This window comes from Scylla paramamosain, chromosome 7 (assembly GCF_035594125.1).
Source record: "Scylla paramamosain isolate STU-SP2022 chromosome 7, ASM3559412v1, whole genome shotgun sequence".
NCBI lineage: Eukaryota > Metazoa > Arthropoda > Malacostraca > Decapoda > Portunidae > Scylla > Scylla paramamosain.
Genome location: NC_087157.1, coordinates 1,210,001 through 1,227,346, shown reverse-complemented (window position 1 = coordinate 1,227,346; position 17,346 = coordinate 1,210,001). Strand labels below are relative to the sequence as shown.

Here is a 17,346-nt window from a genome sequence, read left to right as displayed (position 1 = left end):
GGGCCAGCTTCCAGATATCAATTAGGAGAAGTGGGTCTGACCTAAAGGTGCAGTTCCGAGGTTAATCTATATTAATTAAAGTAAGTTCATTGCCCAGGTGAGTGTGCGTGACACATGCTCGTTTAGATTTTTTTCTGAGACTAAGTTTTTTTCCTTTTTTGGAGCAACTTTGTGGATACAACACACGATACTTTTATTGCTTTTATTTTAATGCCTTATTTAATTCTGCCGTTATTCAAAACCAATTTAAGTATAACAAATAACACTGTAAATGAATGTTAAAAGAAAACTCTACACTTATATGGGAATTAATAAAATATACATTCGGATGGCGAAATCAAACACATTAGCCATTGAAGCTTAAAATACTAACAAACAGAAGAAGGCAATTAGTTCACGAGTGATTTAAGCCCATCAGTAGTTAACAAACTCATTCAATGTGCAAAGTCTTTAAACACTAGAGCAAATACTACCCCAGGATGTGAAGAAACACTGCAGGGACACACACACACACACACACACACACACACACACACACACACACACACACACACACACACACGAGCAGCCTCTCCTAAGTCTGTTCACGCCTGTCATAACAAGCTCTCACACACGCCGCAACTTCTCCACTCCAGCAAAGATCGACCAGGCCGACAGCAGCGCCTCTCGCCAGCACTCAACCCGCCGGGCCCTTTGATGCCTGCTCCTCAAGAGCTCTGGAGGGGTCTCGCGAGGGACGAGGACGACCAAGGAGAAATACTGACGTAGCTGAAAAGGAAGGACGCGATCTCAGTGACTGGCGGTGGTGCTAAGGGTCACAAGTGTACGGAGTCTTGTGGGAAGGATAGCGCCCCTCCGGTCTGATGTAGGCGGTGATGGTAGTAGTTGTAATGGTAATAGTTGTAGTGGTGGTGGTGGAAGACGAGTGGGAAGAGGAGGAGATTGTAGCGCAGAGACGGGAGATGACCCGCATTCGAATAAGGAGACGACGAGGAGTACGAAAAGTGTTATTTCCTGCAGTGTTCCGTGTGGCGGCACGGCGAAGTTGTGAGATATTGTACGTCTCCAGGAACAATTTCATTTCTTTACCGGTCTGAGTTATGTTAAATTCCACGCCTTACACTTATTCCCCCCAACTACGAGAGAGAAATATCCGTACATCATGCTTGTTTTCACGTCTTCCGTTATTTGAGAATATTTATAGGAGAATAAACGACACTTCAGAGATGCAGTCGCCAGAAAGGACGTTATTTGTAGGTGAGGGAAGGACTCCAAGAATTTCGCTCCTACTGAACACTTAGCCTTTACCTTCTCAGACCATAGACTATTCAGGTGAGATTAGATGAAAGTTTTGAAACAGCAAGTCAGAATTAGTAAAGGAGACAGCTGCTCGCCCCTCTGCATTGCTAATGATCTAAAACTTCAGTACAATTACAACTTCGTGTAGACAACTCACTTCAGTCTCTAGCGATACAGACAGGAGTGTAGAAACGTGTCAAGGGAACCAGCAGCCATACTTCCTTGTAATGTCTGAAGGCAAATATATCAAGCTTTACTGTTGTTTTCTATCAATTTACATACGAGACATTCAGTGGAGGGCAGGTAAGGAATGTTTTCACCGTTTGTAGGTTTAAATGACTTAATCTATATCTTTTGTTTGATAAGGGATAACTTTTCTTTATAGTGTGAGTAAAATAAATAGTTTTATACCTAGTAATTCAAAAGGCGTAAGGCACATATACATACTGTACCTTTCGGGACTCAATGATTTTTCTTTCCTCTATTTCTTGTGATGAATATCTTTTTAATAAGAGTAGTGAATTACTTCCTACTTCACTCCCATATCTTTCTGATAACAAAACAATTTCACGGGTCTAGCAACTTATCCGGCGTCTCCTCTTCCATAAGACCCTGGAAGTCCTCCAAAAGTCCCTAAACCTTTGTCAACACATTCCTGTCAGTCCTTTCATCTCTCCCCACACATTCCTGTTAACCTTCCAGACTTCCTCTACACAATCTAACCATCCCTTACTCCTTAACCCACATCCCTTGCACCCTACATGCTCTGAACTACATCACTACCTCACCTATTCCCTTAGTCTTTAACTTGGTGTAAATCAAGAGCCTCCTTATCTTTACTAGGCCCCTGTGCTCCTCCTTGGTATCCTCCTCGCACTCACTGCCAGGCCTCAGTCAACACATTCTCGCCATCTCTGACCCTCGTGACTGCAGCTGCAAACTCAACATCGATCCCAACGTAGTACTCCTTGAGGGGCCGACACGCGCCTCTGTACGCACCACCACCACGCAACTCACACTTCTTCCTTCCTTCCTTCCTTCCTCTCTTCCTTCCTTCCTCTCCCACTCCTTCATTCCTCCTTTCACTTTTCAGTCTCCACTTCCTCTATCTCTTAAGCCCTTCTTACTTTCACTTTCACTCCTCCTCCTCCTCCTCCTCCTCCTCAGTGCCACTATGTCAGCACGATACACCACTTGCTTCCTGGTGGTCAAAACACTACTGTACCCTCCTATTGTGGAGAACAGGGAGGAGGAGGAGGAGGAGGAGGAGGAGGAGGAGGAGGAGGAGGAGGAGGAGGAGGAGGAGGAGGAAGGAGAATACAATGGAGAGCGTGGTGGCTTAATACAAGACCCGTGCAAGGATAATGTCGATTCAAGATAGTCCACTTTTTCTCTTCTTATTTTTCTCTCTTTTTAGGACGTAAGAATGTGTTTTGCATCTCTCTCTCTCTCTCTCTCTCTCTCTCTCTCTCTCTCTCTCTCTCTCTCTCTCTCTCTCTCTCTCTCTCTCTCTCTCTCTCTCTCTCTCTATTGGCTGGGAGAGGAAGTGCGTGGTGGGCGGTAATAAGGAGATGCATCTTGGGTGTTGCGGCGGCGATGACAGTGACGTAGGACTAAGCTTTATTGCGCTGTTTTGGAGAAGACAATTATAGCGGGGCGAGGGAAGGTGACGTGTGGCGGTGGGGTGGTGATGCAGATGTGGGTGCGGGTGTGGGCGTGGCAAGGAGGAAGTGCTGCGGTGGTGGAAAGGAGAGAAAGCAAGGGAAACTAAAAGGAAAAAAGAGTGAAAGTATATATCAAGGAAAAATATGCAAAGTAAAGGAAAGGAAGAAAACAAAAAATGCCTTAGTGGTGAGGGAAAAAAAAATACATATGACGATAAAAGGATATGAAAGCAGTAAAGAAACACGAAAAGGGTCGGTGGGAAACGAAAGCAAACAAGAACAACGACAAAGGACGAAAGAAAAACAAGTGAAGAATGGAAAAAGAATGAATCCTTTCCAGTAAGAAATAGACATGAAGAAAAGAACGATAAAAAAAAAAAAATAAAAACTAAGGAAACCAAAGAAATATTAAGAGAAGAAAACAAACATGGGGAAAAATGAATTGAAACATGGACCATAAACTAAATAATCAGTGGTAGCATAAAAAAAGACTTAGATGACATTAAAGAATAATAAGAAATGAATGAGTGAGGGCGGGTCAGGGACTGCTAAGGGGATGGGAAGAGATCATAACAAAATAGAGGCCATCACCATGAGAAGAGGGCGTATGGAAAGAGAGGGAGCTGTGATGGGCGTGAACTTCAGAGAGGAGGCGAAGTTGATGTGTTCTTCTAAGGCCCTGGACTCCGAGAAGGGGAGGATAAATGGGTGGGCGGTGATGAGGAGACCTTGTATATTGTTCAGGCGAGAGAAATGAGACATATGAAGGAAATAAAAATGAAGAGAAAATATTGGTGGTTGTGGTGGTAGTGGTGGTGATGCTGGTGGTAGTGGTAGTGGTGGTGGTGGTGGTGGTGGTGATAATGATGATGATGAAAAATATAAAAAAACAACAGCAACTACTACTACTACTACTACTACTACTACTACTACTAATAATAATAATAATAATAATAATAGTTATAATTATAATAGCAGAAGAAAAGAAGAAGAAAAAGAAGAACGAAGGGAAAAAAGATAATATTATATTCTGGAGTTGTTTCATATTTCTTTGTTATACCCACGTGAAGTTAATTATGAAAGACACACACACACACACACACACACACACACACACACACACACACACACACACACACACACACACACACGTATGCTAGAGGAGTTATAAGTTATAAGAACACTCACGTTAATAAAAAAAAAAAAACTCCATAACGTAAGACACAGTGACTTCCTGCTTCACTATATAATAACTATAAAAATGTCAACTGAAGGAGGGCCATAAATTTGAGTTTCTCCGTACATACACTTCAGCCAACGACGCTTCCAAGAAATTTACATAAGAAACTCCATATTCCTTGATATTGGACGAACATAGAGAGTTATATATTAAAGAATAAGAAAGATAAATGTGTTAATTACCCAGACACAGCTTATCATCGGATTTTCCATATGTCTTGAGGCTAATTTGGAAGTGATTTATGTTACGCATGAAGCTGATACATTAATCTTTAGAATTGCTACAATAAATACAAATCTTGGAGGGACGTCTGGGTTATATACACGTGCAGCCTTTGAAATTTTCCTTTGCTTGATCTCACTTTCTTTCCGGGCCAAGGGCAGCATGTGGTGGCAGAGGCAGTGTGTCTGAGGCCTGTGTTTTGTAATGTCTTGGGCGCTCATAAAGACTATTTCAGAAGACACACTATTTTATAATGAAGGAGAATACATGTTTAAGTTACCACTATAATCATGAACATCCATTAACTTCCATTAGAGGGTGTTAAAAATAGTCATTATAAAATACCCAAACGTTTGAAAATACGATCTTAAGTCCCATTTTATTGAATGACCCATCCCTTCAAGAACTTTGACGTGAAGTAACTTGAAACAGACAGCCAGGAATTTTAAGGGTGATTGTTTCTTAAAGACTGTGAGTGTAAAGGAAGATGATCACCTGCTAATATGATCCGTAAATTTTTTTGTGTGTTTGATCGAGGGAACGCGTCCACACATACACGACAATGCTAACCCTTACTATTAATCACCACGTGTCCAAGTTGGTTTAATGAACAAATTCGCGCAACAAGACTTTCCCATAATTTCCCTTTAACCTCAAGAAATAAAACTATGAATAAAAAACAGATCGCAGGAAAGACTCACACCTTTCTTTCAATTTTCTCAGTCTTATCAACAGGTAGTTCACTTGTCGCTTCCCCGCACGGAGCGACGCCCCTGCCACACCACCTCACGTGACCACATGACATAACACAGGCCACACTATCACACACGTACGTGTTACATAAACGGCATAAGTGTGTCACTCCTAATTTTCACCCTGTAATCAAACCTATGGACTTTATTCTAATCACGTGGCCTTAGTCTCTCACCCGCTATTGAATTCTCCTTAACATCAACGTCCTAGAAACATTCCTTAATATGCTTGAGAAATTGCTACTCATTCCCTCATACAACACTCAAGAAATACCTTACTGCGATTATCATTCACTGTATCCTATGTCATGGCAGTGTGTTCGCCTCATACCCTCTATTACCCCACACTTTAGTCGCCCTCCTGTCTGCCCACCTCATCCATCATGCTCCACATACCCATACCCAGCTGTACTTAATTCCCACCCACTCTTCATACCCGCCGCCGTGTTTCCCTTCCCGGTCAGAGGGACTCACGTGCGACCTGAATCAATAAGCGGTGTGGGACGTGCTTCGCTCCCCTCCCCCACGAGGCACGTGCTTGAGGCTTCCATGACGCATAACAGCGTGCACCCTCCTGCCTGTCCTGCCTCTATATATGGGTCTACATCACTGTTCTTTACTCTCTCACGTTTTCTTTAGTACATTTGATAGTTTTCTTCATTGTGTATAATTTAATTCTCGTCACTGTCACTTACATTTCTTTGTTCTCATTATCTCGTTTATTTTCATGTGTTGGTGTAATGGAGACTTATGATTCGGGATGTAATTTTCTTTTATTGGATTACACGTTGTCCTCCAGTGTTGTCCTTCACTCATTCTGACACGCGGTGATAAAAGGAACATACATGAGGAGAGTAATGAAGACAAACGAACGAGTGTTTTGGAGTTTTTACCTTCATCTAATTGTATTTGTTGATGATGTGTAAGGGTGACGCACAAACATTAATTGGAATAATTATTTTGTTCCCCATTACTCTCTCTCTCTCTCTCTCTCTCTCTCTCTCTCTCTCTCTCTCTCTCTCTCTCTCTCTCTCTCTCTCTCTCTCTACTAATGGAGCATGTAAGCGGGGCCACGTCGTCATATTTCCTCTTTATCAAAAGGACCCACGTCGGTGTTCCCCTTCCCTGGTGACCTGTGCTGGCAGGTGTCTCCTTAGATGCGCCCCCTGCATTCATAAAACCTTAACGCAACCCTCCATGCACCTGCAAGACGACCCACAAATCTGAGAAAACACACATACACCTACACTCTCTCTCTCTCTCTCTCTCTCTCTCTCTCTCTCTCTCTCTCTCTCTCTCACATTAGCCCTCCTTATCTATTCCATACAAATCTGAACTTTAACACACTATTCACACTTTAATTTTTTCGTCCGAATGCAAAGGTCACCATCACTAAAATACAGATGATTTAAGATCCTTTCAAGTGTGTCGCCCTTTCTCTCCCTGTTTTCCCTTCTCTCTGACTCGAAAAAAAAAAGAAAAAAAACATGTAGATTTACGAATCACACGTTGCATGCTCGGAAAATTAAACACATATATATATTAGTGCACTGACACAACGAGGACGATGAACACTAATTTCATAGGGGAAAGTTGAAAATATACAAGGAGGAGGAGGAGGAGGAGGAGTAAAAGGAAGGTGTGTGTGTGTGTGTGTGTGTGTGTGTGTGTGTGTGTGTGTGTGTGTGTGTGTGTGTGTGTGTGTGTGTGTGTGTGTGTGTGTGTGTGTGTGTGCGAGTGTCTCCCTCATCGGCAAAGTCAATACGCATCACCAACAATTTGACTTGACACAAACACAATATCCCTGAGAATCACTTACACCTGCAATCAATACTTCAGACCACGTCCCGAGTCACTGGCATGTGGGTCACCGATTCCAACTCCTCCCGGTACTCGCGTGGGGAGCGAGATACCTACTAGTAGTCCTCCGAGGCGACACGAAGCGCTGAATAAAGCATACGACCACAGCAGCGTCACTTAGTCTCGTGCTTCATACTCATTGGGTCTTGAAAGTTTGCTTCACATTTGTTCTCAACTTTACTTGTTAGATTTTTCTTTTCGGTAATTTTTTTTTTTTTTTTTATGATAACGTTGGGGCAAATTTTTCCTTTCATTAGCCAATTTTGTCTTTTTTTTTCCTCTGGCACTTCTTTTCACACATACGAGTACTCCTACACCCCCAACGCTCCTTCTCCCTTTAACTCTCCCTTAACAGCCTCTCTCTCCCATGTAAAAAGAAGTTTCCTCCTTTGCCCTTCACTTACACACCGAAATTTCTCTTTCTCTCAATACTTTCTAAACTGGAAAAATACGCAGTGGCCGGAACGCAGTTGTTTTACACTTCACTAGTTGTTGTAAGAAGTTCCCAAAGCTTCCATTTATCTTTTCCGTCTTCCCAACCAATAGAATACAGATTTTCCTCGCACCACATTGAAAAATATAAATATAAGAGTGCAGCGCTTGATTCCAGCAACAATGTCAGTTATCCAAAAGAAAAGGACTCAAACTGGCGCATGTTACTATCTATTTATTAATCTTTACCTGAGTTCACTGCCCTCCCCGCATCCCGCAGCAGGTCTCTTTAAGAAAACACTATACTAGATAAATTTTGCAAGTGTTGCTCCGGTAGTACGCTTTAGTTCCCTTTGTTTATGTATCGTTTTCAGATGAGTCCTATTCTGTTTCCGATAACATATGTTCTTGTTAGACATTTCTCCTTTTCTACCACTTGCTTTGAAGATTCTTGTTTGCAGTGTAAACCATGTGTTTGGTTCGCGGTCTTTCTTTTCGTCTACAAATAAAGGAACAATGAACCGATAGTATGTACCGTACATTTGATACAGGAGGATGTAGTGATGGCATGTACAACCGAAACGTGACACACTTTAGTGGTCTTCGATCACTGGAAAATTTGTGTATCAGCACTGATAAGAATACTTACGAGTATATTACCATTTCATTTTGTAAAACAATGAAACTGAATATTCGCATTTTCATGATTAAAGTTACAGAAAATATTTCTAATAGCCGAAAAGTGTGAATTGAAAATGTCAATGAGATGCTGGGACTTTAGAAACACACGTGTACAAATTCCAGTCAGTTTGTAAAAGGTGACCTTAAAAGCCTGGGAGTGGAAACTAACCAAAGGAACGCAGTGCTCACCACGTACGAGTACAGTGAACCACCACCTTGCATGCGTGGAAACATCGCACTGGATATAAATACCAACCTGCATCTAAAATATTCCTTCCTGAGCCACGTGCTTGCTTTCACAGCAGTGACGAGGACTGCGCTACAAAGAGATAACAAATGTGGGGCTGCGCGAAGAACAATGAACACGGGGATAAAACCTTCTAAGGGCTGCCGGGGCGTGTTTGCCGTATACTCGCACTGAGCAAACACCTCTCCGCCCCTCCGCCCGCCTCGCCAACAGGGACACCAACCCTCAGGCACACACACACACACACACACACACACACACACACACACACACACACACACACACACACACACACACACACACACACACACACACACACACACACACACTCTCTCTCTCTCTCTCTCTCTCTCTCTCTCTCTCTCTCTCTCTCTCTCTCTCTCTCTCTCTCTCTCTCTCTCTCTCTCTCTCTCTCTCTCTCTCTCTCTCTCTCTCCATTCCTTCACTTGCTCCCATTCTCTCACACCCCAGTTCTACACCTCCCGCTCCTTCTGTAATCCGCGCTTCCCGCCGCCTCACGACTCTCTACCCCAACTAATTCCAAATTCCTCGCTGCCATATCACTCCTCACGCTAAGCCTTTCATCTACCACACACCTACACTCACCTGACAAACCTCACATGCCTCTCATCCACTCACGCCACACCGTAACAGCAAAAAAAAAGACAAAAGGATGATCTATCCATATCGTACAGCAAAACTTTATCATAAGGGGTCGTCAGAGAATTCCGAAAAGGACACAATATCTTTATGAAACTTATACTTTTCGATTCTCAAGTCCAGAAAACATTCCTACGAGGGTATTATTCCGCCTACAAGTGTTTCCTCTCCACACTGAAAATTATTGGGACATTTAGGGTCTCATAAACCTTCCCGGGTCCTATAGAAGCCTATGGGATCTTTCTTAAGCCTCCTAATGGCCCCATATAAGCCCATGGGACGTCTTAAGTCTGCTGTGGCTCCGTGGAAACCATTCGGATCGCCATCTGAGAGACCATGGAAACCTCGCCGATAACTTGACTCGACTGACTCTCTATAGAAATCTCTTGATGCTTTAGTGTGTGAGTTTTGTGAGAGTCTGTGATGATGTTTTATAAGGAAATGGTAGAGTAATCTTCCTCTCCCTCCTCCTTCTCCTCCTCTCCCTCCTCTTCCTCCTCTTCCTTCTCTTCCTCTTCCTCCTCATTTCTCCTCGTTTCCTCCCTCCGGCTCTGTTCATTTTCTTGTTCTGTGAAGCTCTTTGCTCGTGCAGCGACCTTAAAAGAAAAAAAAGAGGAAAAAAAAAGAGAAAACGGAATGTTGCTAATGCACCCAACCCAGCCCTTTTGTGCTTGTCCGTGACAGGCGGCAACAGCGGCGAATGGAGATGCACAAACAAATAAATTAATGCAGATGTATATCCACTTTCCCCGGTAGTGCACTAGAGGGAACAGTTCACTCACACGCCTCCAACATGCATACTTGCCAAAGAGGTGAGGAAAACTGCAAACAAAAACATACACACACACACACACACACACACACACACACACACACACACACACACACACACACACACACACACACACACACACACACACACACACACACACACACACACACACACACGTACAAATCAATGTAAGGCAAACATTCTATTCTAAGCAGCATGTACATAGTTATCACTGCTTGTTTGCACTTGGTTGCGTTCGTCTCTCTCTCTCTCTCTCTCTCTCTCTCTCTCTCTCTCTCTCTCTCTCTCTCTCTCTCTCTCTCTCTCTCTCTCTCTCTCTCTCTCTCAGCACCCACAAGGCAGTGTGACTCACAAGGTAAAACTCAAGCACGGTTCATTTACCTCAGACGCGCCACGAACTCTCAAGCCAAAGGGGCAAGAAACTGTGCAGCAAACACACTGGGATGTTTAGGGATGAAATGTGGCAGCGAGTACAGGGTTGGTGGCGTCTAATACCGAGGGCGTTGTTGCGAGGGGACGGTGATCGCAGGGAGAGCAGGGAGAGGGAGGGGAGCGTCAACCTGCCTGCTGTGTGCTACTCTGCTGGTGGAAGGGACACGTAGAGCCGCTTTCTTCTCTTATCAGCTGATATGTGAGGCCTTTAATAATACCTTAGTACTAACTGCTTTACATGCAAACAAATACACTTCATGTATTTAAATAAACGCCAAGTTGCTTCTACAAAGATGGATCTATTGCTGAAAGAAAATGAGCATTCGATAACCAGGTGACTTTTGAATCTACCTGCCTGGATAAATTGTGGCCTAATCAAAGGTTATCGAGCGATGAGTACACAACAGAGGGGTTCCCCGCGGCGTGCTGGGGCGCGTTGTAATTACCTGCCTCTCCCTCCCTCCTTTAAGCAAGACACGCCTGAATACACTGGATCTTCACCAGGTTACTAAGCCACCTGTCTTGTGGAAGTTCGCTAGGATAACAGATCACTGAAGGAGTGTGAAGGACAGATTTATAGTTATTCATGTTAAGACTTGGAGTTCAGAATATTTCAACAAATTACCAGGTGTTTGTGATCTTGACATAACGATAAGTGAGTCCATGGCCTAATTCTTTATATGTAAGAAGGATTTACTGGCGAAGTGTTTGGATCACCTGAGACCGTTATGCTGTACTGCACGGAATGTAACTCGTAGTGTACCGCAGTACCTTTGGATACACACTGGCTGAAAATTACGACCCAATTTAAAGTGTGTAGTTTTCCTTAACTTTAAAACCAACGCAACATAGATTTGTGGGAGGCAAGTTACTCTCGTTAAAACAATATTACTAAGCGTCCTGCAGCGCGGTGGCGGGAAAACAATGTACTCCGTGCCCCGTCCTCTCACGCCCCGCAAACCCATGAGGGGATGGGAGGAACATAAGACTGCCTCCCCCTTCCATTCAAAAAAGTCATTATGTAGATGCAAATGCGAAACCGAAATCAAGGTGGAGGAAAATGTTCGTCTAAACTTTAAACGTTTTACGTCTACTCCTCCTCTTTCACTTGTTTTTTGTTCACGGATTGTATTTCTATTTATCTCCAATGTTGGGCGTGGAATCCTTTAGATATTTCTATAACATATACTCTTTCAAGCAGCTACACCGGGAACGCCTGGAGATTTAACTGGAAATATTGTTTTTTTTTTTATTTTCAACTTTTATTTGTCCCTGTCTCATTCACGCACACTACCTCTCCTCTCTGAAGCAAGTCGCTTGATATCTCTACTTCTTTTGTAATCTCATGTAATCTCTCTCTCTCTCTCTCTCTCTCTCTCTCTCTCTCTCTCTGACACTCTATCCGCACATATAATCGTCCTTGTAAAGCCTGTCGACCCTTTAAGCGAGGCACTCAATGACCAAAACTCGTTAGGAGAGAAAAGAGCGAGCATTAGATCATTACGTGGGAAGAGTCGCATCGGAAACCTATAGTGATTCCGTGTGGAGAGTCAGAGCTGCGGGGGAGGGAGGGAGGGAGGGAGGGAGGGAGGGAGAGGGACATGGCGAAAAGGAAGCAGCGGAGGGATGGAAAAGGAAGGAAGGGAGAGAGATAGAGGCGTCAAGGTGGTCGACACAAGTGCTAACATGAGAGTGACATTTTGTATTTATCGACCTCCTACTGCTCCTTCTTCATCCCTTGCTCCTTGCCTTCGACTCGCCTTCCTTCCTTCTCTCCTTCCCTCGCTCCCTTCTTCCTTCATCTCTTCCTCCGCTCTTATCTACGGTTTACCAAAGCCTAGACATTCCTCCTCCTCCTCCTCCTCCTCTCCTACCTTCTCCTTCCCCACACACGATGTCCCACTTTAGACTTGTCATGTTTCCGTAATCCTCAAGTTAAAAGCTTCGTATTTGGTGATGCACATTTTTTTTTTTTTCTATTTCGCTTCCGTTGGTAAAATAGTTTCTAAACTCAACACATTATATATATATATATATATATATATATATATATATATATATATATATATATATATATATATATATATATATATATATATATATATATATATATATAATAATAATAATAATAATAATTCGTTCTCCATAGAATGATCGTGGATGTCTGCATACTTAAAATATACCTTTGAGTAATTTAGATTTAAGATCGTGGAGAGAGAGAGAGAGAGAGAGAGAGAGAGAGAGGAGAGAGAGAGAGAGAGAGAGAGAGAGAGAGAGAGAGAGAGAGAGAGAGAGAGAGGAGTGGGGGGGCTGGGGAATGAGCTCCCCTCTCCAACGGCGGGCCAGAGGGCAGTGGCCGGGGAGGGAGGCAGACAGAGTGGCAGTAATTGAAAGGCAGAGGAGGAGATGAGTCGAGTGTGGAAGTAGGGAACAGCTACTATGGCGCCCTGTTGTTGCTCAGAGGTATATTGTAAAATAAGATGAGAACGGGACAGGAGGAGGAGGAGGAGGAGGAGGAGGAGGAGAATAAGCATAAGTATAAGAATGAGAATATGAATAAGAATAATATTAAGTCGACACAAGATGTGAAAAAGATAAAAAACAAGAGGTTAAAGAGGAAGATAAGAAGAACAAACACGGATACCAACAAGAGAGGCGGCAACACAGATGCGACACGCTGAGGCACACGGGACAAATGAAATCACAGCTTTTCTCTGAACTAACAAACCCTCTGAGGCCAGCACGGCTCCACTCGGCTTCAACAACTGCTGAAGGTCACTCGCAGCGAACCATTGGCGACTCACAGCAAAATCCTTCTTGCACAGAGATAAAGAGATACGGGTTTCGGAGAACGTTTTAGTGTTCTATATATGCTGCAATACACCACTCGTTCGACAATAGGCACATCAGTAACAAAGCATTCATGAGTGTGTCAGCGAGTGCGGTGTGTTGTGTGCAGGCAGAGGGAGGCGCCGGGGTGACGGGGAGGGAGAGTTGGAAAGGTCAGAGGAGGGAGAGGGTGCAGGTGGTGCAAGCAACCTCTCCCGCAGGATATTACGGTCCAATACAAGGCTCAGATGAAGCTTCGAGCTCCCCAGGACACGATCCAATTCCCTAAAGTGTATATCACATGATTTATATATTTTTTTTATATACCAGCCAAAGACCCAATTTACATGGAACCTCCATTTACATTTACCTGAGCGATAAGTATTTGTGGTGTTTTCCAATTACCTCTACGGAATCTCGGGATTGTAGCAAATATTCATCCCTAAATCAACGGAAATGAATGATTGAGTCGTTAAGAAATATCAGTTTTGCTGTATGCAGAAAATAATAATAGAACACCTTTTTTCTAGGAAAACAGAAGCAAACATGTTTGTCTCATGAATATATTATTCGATTCTTTCGGTGTAAGAATATATATATATATATATATATATATATATATATATATATATATATATATATATATATATATATATATATATATATATATATATATATATATATATATATATATATATATATATATATATATATATATATTTTTTTTTTTTTCGTGGACATTCTCATTGTGCCATCAGAAGAACAGCCATACACGTTAAACCTGCGCGCGTGGAAATTAGAGTGCAATGGCGAGGGTGGGAGACTCTTTATACACTTTAGGTGAAGTTTCCAGGTGTCTGAGACAAACACGCAGGCTATACACACGACACGTTTCACAGGAACCCCGCACAAGGAGGCACCTTGGGGGAACTTTTGTGTCCATTGTGTCCTGAAGGAAAGGTGAAGCTCCTTTGTTCACCTCATGGTGGGGTCACCAGGCACGGAGGCACGGCGGCACGGAGGCTCCAGAGAGAAGCTGGGCTGAAGTGCAATTTCGAGGCGTTTCAATATCTTATTTGAGATCACGGATTAATATGAGCGTAGGAAGCTCTTTGTTCCACGCGTTCATTAATCACGCTGCTCGGCGTCATATATTCATGGAAGCTTCCCGTCAGGCGCTCAGTGTGTCGAGAATGGGGCGTGTTTTGTGTGCCGCGTGCTGGGAGGCAGCAGGGAAGCCAGGAGTAGCAACAGGATGCGAGCACTGGTGTTAACAAGTATTAGCGAACGAGATGCCTCTTTCATTCTAATTCGTGCAAATTATACCAATTACAAGAATTATTGCGGGGCAGCATCGATGAAATGTTTGTTTATTGCAGTTTAGGGAGATGATTTGAATACAAAATCGGAAAGTGATACATCGTAGCGACGCATAAATTGAACGCACTTCACTTTATAGAAAACTGGAGCTAAGGAGCTGAATGTCGGTCAGCGAACACGCTGCTGGGGGCCTCAGTGCGGGCCTGATGCTACAAGCAGAAAATTACAGAATTAATCGAGTAAAAACAAACAGATGATTATAAAAATAAGAAAACGTAATATACTGAAATATTTTAAACTAAACTATCTAACATAGATGAGTCTGCAGAGCGATCATACACACCTGGGACGTGATTAAAAACAACGAACAGATGCAAGAGTCCGGCGGTTCATCGCGAGGGTATCTAGTGCACCCGTAGCCACACCTTTAAGATGTGCACACCGCACACCCCACAGGGATGACCAGTCGTGTACAAAATCAGCATGTAAAACTTTCCACTTCAAACCAGATCACCTTGTGTTCTCTTTTGGCGTTTCAAAAAGCTATTACATGGACACATTTTTGTGAAAAGCCATCCTTAACAGATTTGTTTTAAACATGACGTTAGTATTCATTTACATGCAGTCCAAGCTTCTAACGTGATTCATTAAACACAAATGTATATTGCTTATACATAATAGGCGTTCAAGTACTTTAGATTTGCATTTAATCTTCTATCAAATTATTCCATATTAGTTGTTCTGCATTCATAACAATCTACTTCAAGCTGAAATATATGAGGTCCTAAAAAGTGGAGCTGGTTTATAGCACGTTTTGAATCCTTCCATATCGTCCCGAGGCGACTGTCGCCACGACGCCACTGACATCTTTATTTTATCATACATCTTCCTTCACTGGAAAGATGGAAGATGGCGTTATTCTTATTGATACAGCGAGACTTAGATTCATGCCATGGCTCCTACTGAGACCTTCCCCAGCCTGGAATGTTTTCTGTCTGTTGACAACTGCACACATTCTCTCCGAAGTGATATCACGTCACGTAATAATTCTCCCCCTCTGGTCTGATCACCAACATGTTTTTCGATGGACGCGTCAAAAATAATTCTGGCCAGTGTAATAACGTATTTTCGTGTGTCCCATCAGCGTGTTTGAACGAGGTGTCACTCAAATCCTTTTCCAATGCGCCGATTTAAAGGTCGGTTCTTTAATATGCTCCTAATCAACTTATATTTTGAAAGAGGGATTGGGAGATAGCGGTGAAATACGATTTTGAAGAAACGAGAAAGGAAGGCCCTGAGCTAATGGCGTTTCGAGCATAATACACGGCAAATTGAGGATTCCTCTTGCCGAATATATTTCTTTCTCATTCTAATATTAAAGTCATTCAACTGCTCCCTCGTGGATAGGATGGGATGGGATAGTTTCTTCATTTCCTCCTTGCAGCTTCAGTGTTAAGAAGCTTTGTTGCCTCATTTCCTGGTGTTCCTGCGCGTGTTGATTCTTGTACAGCCACCTTCGCATTCCATATTGACTCAGGATGGTTGACCGGTGACATGTATTACAAAAGAGAACTATAATGTAATTTTTTTTCTCTCTCTCTCTCTCTCTCTCTCTCTTCTCTCTCTCTCTCTCTCTCTCTCTCTCTCTCTCTCTCACACACACACACACACACACAAACACCCACACACACCCACACACACATACACACACACACACACACACACACACAAACATACACACCCTCGTTCAGGAGCTCACCAGCATCGCCTGCAGCATCACAATGTACTCCTCCGGCCCGTAATTGCCCGCTGGAGGAGCTCTGGCATTGCATCGAGGCAGCTACATTACGATCCCCGCACTCTGCTCTCCTCTCAGGATCCGCACAAGTTCAAGAATACTATCAAAACAAACTTGAGTGGCAAAAATTATACATGTGATAAGGAAGAGTTTGCTACAGCTGCATCTCTAGTGAAGACTACGTAACATAACCGTCTTGCCAAGGTCAGCATGAAGGTTATATACGTGAGATGATTTTAGAGATGCTCTTATCACAGTCCTGCTCGATTCCGAAACTTATGGTACCGAGGAGAGTCATTTTCTATCTAACTCCGCCTTGACACGCGTGACTTAAAGTGGGCGGTGGAATCCCAGAGCACCGAGACAGGGATTGAAAGTCAGTGAACCAATGTTACTGAGCGATTAGTGAATGTTCTGCCTTTCTGGCCACGATTTCGGGAGTTGGACGTAACAGTGACCGGGCGTTCAAGGAGCAATTGCACTTACAGGATACAGGATTAGAATATTCCAAGAATAGTGCTCGTCGTTTTAAAATATACGTTATTATATAGTAGTGTTGGGAAGCTTATTTCTTTATTTAATTGTTCAGTAGTTATTATTTAACACTAGTATGGGCAAATCCACACACACACACACACACACACACACACACACCGGATCACAAAGCCGACAAACATACATTTCTCAATGATGTCATGCATTTAACAACGACTGAAACAGAACCTCCACACTTCAGAGAACCCTGACAGGAAACAGGAGACTCGGCGGCGTATACTACTTACCTCAGCAACTCTTTATTGATTACCTTTTCACAGCCAGGCAAGAGAGCACAGGTCGGGAATGGTACATAATCTAAACACAACCACGTCTCCCCCTACAGACATTATAGTAAATAACTCCAGTGACCTCAATACCGAGACATTAGCGTGGGAAGGAAGACGAGGTAACACAGGACGAGGGGCTTAGCGGGGCGCTATGTCCTAAGGGGCTGGAGAAGAGGCGGTAGGAGTCCTGTCCCGCCCTTCGGCACACTCGAAGCGCAAGTACCCGCCACCACCACCAGGGACGAGGGGAGGGGAGAGTGACAGGGAATTACATAAGTGACTTACATAAGGTC

The 17,346-nt window shown here is 43.2% G+C and overlaps 1 long non-coding RNA gene across 1 annotated transcript; it reads right to left on the bottom strand.

Annotated features, from left to right (window-relative positions):
- Positions 1-404: 404 nt before the first annotated feature.
- On the bottom strand, positions 405-8,834 carry LOC135101884 (uncharacterized). The gene is made up of 2 exons (XR_010269425.1): positions 6,997-8,834; positions 405-768 (listed from the first exon to the last, which is right to left on the bottom strand). It is a non-coding gene; the product is annotated as an uncharacterized LOC135101884 (long non-coding RNA).
- Between the last annotated feature and the right edge of the window lie 8,512 nt (positions 8,835-17,346).